Source organism: Leptonychotes weddellii, chromosome 3, assembly GCF_054177405.1.
Source record: "Leptonychotes weddellii isolate Sample4059 chromosome 3, ASM5417740v2, whole genome shotgun sequence".
In the NCBI taxonomy this organism is placed as follows: Eukaryota; Metazoa; Chordata; class Mammalia; order Carnivora; family Phocidae; genus Leptonychotes; species Leptonychotes weddellii.
In genome coordinates, this window is record NC_138371.1 from 77522467 (window position 1) to 77530358 (window position 7892).

Consider the following 7892-nt stretch of genomic DNA (forward strand, 5'->3'; position numbering starts at 1 on the left):
TTCAGGATTTTGAGGCAAGAGCAAAAGAGTGGGATATTATAAATAGTGGGAAAAGCTAAGTGCTATTAACTATGATCAGGTGTTTAATCTACAACAAGAGATAATACTTCCAAAAATATAGACTTGGCTACAAATCTTACATAGAGTTCATGAAATGTACACTTATGTTTGTTCATTCATCCAGCCAGTCATTTATTCATTCAACAATTATTTATTGAACATCTACAATGTACCAGGCACTGAACACAGATCTGGAAAAATAACAGACAAAGCTCCTGCCTTTCTGAAGTTTACATTCTAGTGGAGGACAAAAATAATAAAAGTGCAGATATACAACAGAGAGAGGTAGAATGAAGTACTAAGAACAAAAATAAAGTGGGGTCATGGGGCTAGAGAGACAGGAAATACTATTTTAGATAGATGATCAGGGAAGGCCTCTTAGAAGAGGTGGCCTTTGTGTTGAAACCTATGAATAAAGAGAAAATCTGAGTCATGCAAATGACAGGATTGAGAAAGAGGAATGGAAATACACAACCCCTGAGCAGGAAATGGGCTTGGAATGTTTGTGTAACAGCAAAGATGTAGGAGTGGCGAGGAATGAGGAGGAAATAAATTTGAGGTAAGAGAAAGGGTCTTGAAGGCCATAGGAAGGATGTTGGATTTTATGCTAAGTGGGTTGGAAAGCCCCTGGAGAATTGTGAGGCTTAGGGGAGACATGATCTAATAACACACACACACACACACACATACACACACACATGTGCTCCAAACATTCCTGTTTCCAATACATGAAGATTTGTTGGCAACTGATGCTGTCCATGGGCTACTACCTTGGGCATTCAGTGATGCCAATTTCTGCCCTTTGATTTATTGAGTGTTTCTTTCAACAGAGAAAACAGAACAAACAAGAGGGTTCAAGGGAAAAATCATCACAATAATCCATTTTATAGCATCCTCTCACAAATGCTCTCACTTGGACCCACCCAAAACTCTGTTAGGAGTACAGAGGAGTTCCCCTGTAAGGGACCTGTGGTTATACTTATTATAACATAAGAAAATGAAGAGTTAAATTCCTTTGAACAATGATACATCAGTGGAGAGTGGAAGAGCTAAGGCTAGAACTTGGATATGCTGCTGCTGAGTCCAAGGCTCATTCCTATACAAAAGACTGTCTCTCAAAAGAAAATTAAATTAGGTTATTCTTCTACTTCCTTCCATATCTCACTCACCAAAACCAAAATAAAACTGGGCAGAAGTTTAAGAATTCCCATTTAGAAAAAAATAAACTCATTGTCAAATGAGATGGGAGCAGGTATACTGTATTGTTCTCCTAGGACCATAACTATGGCATTTTTAATATGTCTGATAGCATCTTGCAAAATCCTGAGCAAACACAACCTCCATACCATGGATTGACTTATTGAGAAGGAGAAAGAGAGAAAATAGAAGAATTAGAAACTTTTATGTCAAGAAAAACAATAATATTCATCATCTCCATAATCTCCTTCATACTTCATTAAGATAAAAGTAACATGCATTTACAAATATTTTTCATATATATTTCAACCTTAGGTAGTTGTCATATACTTTATGGACAGGCTCATGTATCACTATTTAGGAATAAATAGCTTTCTTGTGGGAAAAGGTATATATTAAAGGTCTGCATTCAGAACTACTTTTAAGACTAGATAATTGTCATTTCAGTTCAACATGCATTGAGCACCAATTAAGTGCTTAATATACCTTGTTAGATACTGGAATTACAAAGATGGATCAGATTGCCATACGGTATTTTTGGTAGATCATGTTATTTTATAATATTAAGAATACAAGGGGTGAATAGAGGAAATAACATTATTTTGGGCATGAGTGAACAATTTTTCTCACCATTCCCCTTTCCCTGTCCTTCCCAACCCCCATCCCTGAAATCTTTATTTAAAGCCCATTCAGGCCTTTTTCTCTTTTGCTCCTGCAATTTCCCCACTCAATCCATCCCAACTCCACTTCACCCCTGTTTCCATATATATATATATATATTCCCATATATATAATATGGGAAGAACACTCTGAAGTAGGTGGTGTCTCTGCATAAACAGGTCCTTCATTCTCCAGTTCGCAGAAAGATAAAAATTTCTCAAAACTGCCTCTGGCCAGAGTCAGCGGTTCTGAAAGTTTCTCTTAGAGTAGTCAACCATGGCAGGAGATATTGAAACCCCATAGACCAGCCACATCAGAGGCCATAGCAAAAAGGTCAGCCATGGAGGAGGAAACTCAAGCCCAAAGAAGCAACTACATAAGTAGAGGCCAGAGATACCAGATCAGGGGTATTCCAAATGAATTTTTATTGCGGTACTTTAAAAATTCTGAAAACACTAAATAAAACCTTTGAAACTGACAAGAATAACTTTCCAGACACTCTGGAATTCAATCAGACATCTACAGAAACCAAACAAATACCCAACCAAGAAAAACCACATACAGAATAGTAAAAAATTTCAGGATGTTTTTATTCACCCTTGTCTCCCCCAATTTGGGGGAAGCAGCAGCCCAGTCAGACTCCAGTTTCATTCAGTGACCTGGAGAGAACAGTGTGGGCCAAATTTGTAACTTTCTAACCTGACTCTAAGATGCCTGAGGCACTGGTCTATATGTCACCCAACTTAAAGCACAGATGGACGAAAGTGACTAAGATCTCAGACTAGGAAAAGTGCAAAAAGTAACAGCCATGATTTGTGAAAACTGCAAGGATTCTACAGACCCACAGATCCTCGGGGGCAAGAGATTAAGGGTAGAGGAAACAGAAATTTGGATCTGAAAAATATAATAACTGAATTGAAAGAGATACAAGAGGGGTTCAACAGTAATTCAAACAAGCAGAAAAAAGATTCAGTGAACTTAATACAGCTCATTTGAAATTATTGAATCTGAAGAGAAGAATGAAATTATGAAAAGTGAGCAGATTCTTAAGGACTTATGGGAAACCATCAAACAGACCAGTACACACATTATAGGAGTCAAATAGACCAGTACACACATTATAGGAGTCGTATAAGGAGAAGAGAAAGAAAAAGGTGTAGAGAGCTTATTTAAAGAAATAATTGCTCAAAACTTCCCAAAGTTGACAAAAGACATAGATATACAAATACAAGAAACTCAATGAACTCCGAGTAGAACACATTTAAAGAAACAACACCAAGACACATTTTAATCAAACTTTTAAAAGACAAAGACAAACAGGAATTTTGAATTTAGCAAGAGGAAAGTGACTCAGCACATACAAGCGATCTTTAATAAGATTGTCAGCAGATTTCTCAGCACAAACGTTGCAGACCAGAAGGCAGTGGGATGATACATTTAAAGGACTGAAAAAAAAAAAAAAAAAAGTCAACCGAGAATTCTATATCTACCAAAACCGTCCTTCAAAACTGAGGGAGAGATGGGGTGCCTGGATGGCTCAGTCGGATAAGCATCCAACTCTTGATCTCAGCTCAGGTCTTAATCTCAGGGTCATGAGTTCAAGCCCTGCATTAGGTCCCACAATGGGTGTGGAGCTTACTTAAAAAATAAATAAATAAGAGAGAAAATAAGACATTGCCAGATAAACAAAAGCTGAGGGAGTTCATTACCACTAGACCTGCCACTAGAAATACTAAAGAGAATCCTTCAGGTTGAAATGAAAGGATGCTAGACAGTAACCCAAAGCATTATGAAAATATCAAGTTCTTTGGTAAAGGTAAATATACAGACAAATATAAAAACCTCTTGAGATCAACATTCATGAAAAGTTACCAATTTTTTAGTGAAATCACTTGTCAAATGAACATCATCTCCACTCAAAGAGTTATATACAGTGTTAAAATCACAAATGATATAAAGGTACTTTCACTTAAAATTATTCTTCTAAAATTTCATAATACCCTGGAGAAGTTAGAAAATGAGAGTAAACAAAGTAAAGTTGATATTGCACAGAGAATTTCTGAACAAATGTAACACAAACATACCAGTATTAGTATTGATAAAGTAACCCTGCATTGAATTTTCCATCCATATGCAATAAAAACAAAGAAAATGAAGGATGAACTAGAAATGCTTTCTTTGAAACAAAATTATATGGTTTTTAATGAAAAGATTGGATGAAATTCCAGAGAGAAAGTTTTCAATGCTCTCTTAAAGTTATCAAACAAAAAATGATTTTATTTAATGATAATATAATTAGAGTAATACATTTGGCTTTAGCTTATACCTATCTTCTTAATATTTCTCCAACTAGAATAGTTTCAAAAATAATTATTTCAGCCACTAAAGAAAATTTCAAAAAAAAAAAAAACCTAAAACTCAAGAAATGAAACACATCATTATTTTTCAAAGATCAAATATTTTTGGTAATTTTATGTAATTGTCTTCATTTGTATATTTTTTTATTTTTAAATAATATTTTATGTATCATTTTAATTTTCTATGTTAGAGTAGGAATATATATAACATTCATAGTGTTATAAACTTAGATTTTACTTAATGCTTAGAACATTTGTATTTGAGATATATTATTTAGTTTCATTAATTTTTTTTATTTAAAATTTTGCTTGCTGAACATTTTGTTATACAAAATACAGTGAGCAAAATAAATCCTGGTCTACAGCCTTTTGCTCTAAATTGATGATTGCTATATCCTAGAAAAAGTGAAAAGAGACAGACATATGAGACAATTTCAATACAAAATCTGAATGATCTGAGTGCTTAGAACCATATGGTAACACCACAAAGCCAAGGACATTTTATGATATTAGTAGGCTCAACGCATTACTACTTTTTAAGGTCCTAGTCCATATCATAGCAAACATATTAAAATGCTGCTACATGTCACAAATAAATGTAATTTTTATATAACTCAAATATATAACATTTGTGTTGAGTTTTAATAGCAAGTGATTGGTTGATATAATGACATGTCATGTTCTTAAGTACCTGAACACTTACTCATTTCAAGTTTGCAGTTTTTTTTCCCTCCTTCTGGTTGCTAAGTTTTATAATAGGTCTTGATTAACCCCATAGGCCTTTTCCCTATGCCTATAATATCTAGAAGTTAAAATCACCCTGGGAAAGATTTCTTCAAAAAGGAGACAAGATGCTTGAGATGACTTCTGAAGAATGAGTCTTGGAATGGTGAGTCAAGATTGGAAGTGTTATTCCAGGTGAAAGGAACAGAACGAGCAAAAGCACTGAGTGATATAAAAGATGTGCACAGCCAAACTACAAATGTTTTCATGTTATTAAAATGAGAAGTCTGTGGCAAAAGACAGAGATTAAGATGTAAAGGCACTGGGGGGAAGGATGTGAAAAGCTTTGTACAAGAGGGCTTGGACTTCATCCTGGGAGAGGCTACCCCTGAATCTCTTTATGCAGTGGAATGACAAGGCCAAGGACACATTTCATATGGATCACCTTGGCAGCTAAATAGAGATGAATTTAAGGGAACAAGTTAAAAGGCAAGAACATGGATTAAAATACTATTGCCCTATCTCAGGACAATAGTGTCCAAAGATGGGCGCATAGGACATACTTCTCTCAAGGAGAGTACTGGGCAATTCATTTAGAGAGAAAAGGAATTGAAACTTTATTTCTAATTATTTTTATCTTATCCTTCAAGAAGTCTCACCTTTTGGCATTCATTTTGCAAAGCAGAAAATTACACATTTTATAACGTATATAATCAATTGATAGAACAGTTCATTTATCAGCGATATAAACTGGAACCTGAGGCTTAAAAATGTTTATCAGTGGGGGTACTGAAAAATAAAAGCTCAGAGACCCCATTGTTCTGGATAAGAGTGACAAAAGTGTGTTCGAAATCATGGAGAAATACAAATAAAATTGTGGACTGTTTCAGAGCAAAAGGCATCAGAGTTGGCTGCTTGTTTGGATGTAATGGTTACAGTTGTCACGTATATGCATATAAACATTCCTGCATGTTAGTCAGAAAGCAAGGCTAGAAGTGACTCCAGGGTTACGAGGTGAGGCAGAGTAAAGCAGCTCTCCGTAAAACAGGAATTGTATCAGTGGAAGGCAGAGGTATTCTAGTAGCAAATTAAAAGCAGATGGGGAAATACTATGTGAAAATTCTTTCTGCTATGAATCAAAAAGTACTTTGAAAATATGGAAACAAGAAAAATGTTCTTGAGCTACAGCATAAAATATTCGGGTTAGCTAACAGAAAGAACCTTGGGAGTAGTCACTGTTAAAAACTATATATTAATACAGAAGGTAATCGTTTCTGTTCACTGCGGTGTAAAGGTTCATCCGGTATCTGGGCAGAGAACCCACTGAAATATCTTCTCTTAGTTAAGTGTTTTTCTCAGCTGTCAAAAAGTTTACATGGTGGGTTTAATACCCCCTAAATTAGAATCTTCCTTACCATAGCTTACCACTCATGGACATCTTAATTAATTCTTTGATAATTCAGGCTTATATACCATAAGAAGTAAAAGATTATAGATACTTAGGAAGAACATGTTTTTACCATTGCAGAATAGAGGACTAGATATTTTGCAGAAATCACACGCATCTTTTGATCCAGTTATCAAGAACTCCAGTTTCTGGAGGAATTAGGGTATGTTTCCAAGCAATATTAAATGCTCTGATATCATCAGGGTGAAAACTGCAGGCTCACCCTGAAGTGATTAGGAGATGTGGCTGCCTCTGCTATGATTCAGGGCTAACCAAAGTAGTCACACACCCCAAATCCTTTCCCCAGTGGTTTGTGCTTACATAGTCTCATATTCTCGCCACCTAGGATATTTTCGTTAGAAAACAAAAACAAGGTTCTCGTCTTCTGAAGGTCACTGTAAAACTGTACATTACCCCAAAAGGGAAGGAAGGCCTTGGGAGCTATCTTTAGTCTTATCCCTTAACTTATCAACATGGGTACCTCATTCCCATCAGCCAGCGGTAAACTTGGGAGGCATAGGAGCCCAGCCTTGAGAAGATACGATAATGGGGGATAGGTAAGCCACGGAAAACCTCTGCCTCCTGTATCACAATAGCCAACAAAACAGGCCTTGGGCAAATTACTCTGAGCTCTTCACTCAGGATATTCTAAGCTTATAAAGACCGTAAGATAGGTAAACCCATGTAAGATGAATGTTTGTACAGTAGAAACTCAACTAAGAACACAGCTTTCTTATATATATGTTTGTATTTTGAAAGAATTCAAGACTACTCTAATTCTTTTTCATTAATAATAATATTATTAGTAATAAGCATTAATAACAATATGAATGGCATTAATCATAATATCATATTAAATTATATAATTTTTAAGTATAGTACAATTATGTTGTAATATAATTATGGTATATTATGGTATGTTATAATAATGTTTTGTTATATATATATTATTTTAGCAGTATAACAAATATTGAGTATCTAGAGAACAGAGTCCAGTGTAAAGATTAATTTTCTTTATAGTTGGGATCCAAAAAAGTTATGCAAATTTATGTGTATTTTGTAAAGTACATGTTGATATGAAATAAGCTTATGGGGAACTTGCAGTGTACAATAGTTAACATCATTTTCTGTGAAATTAACTCTTGATACCATACATAGATGGCTAGCTGCACCAGAGACTGTGTGTTCACTACACTTTCCCATTTCATCCTCACAAAACCCACTTTACAGATGAGAAAACTGAGGCTCAAAGAGGCAAACATGACCAAGGTTGCACAGACAGGAAGCAGCACAACTGGGATTTGAACCTAGATCTGAATGTTCAAAGATCCTTCTTGGACTCATTATGGAAGTATTAATTCTGTACTTATTACTTGTCATGTTTCAAAAGTGTTTAATGTCAGAAGGGAAAGCACAAATTGATATAAATTGGATACAGCTATTGCCTT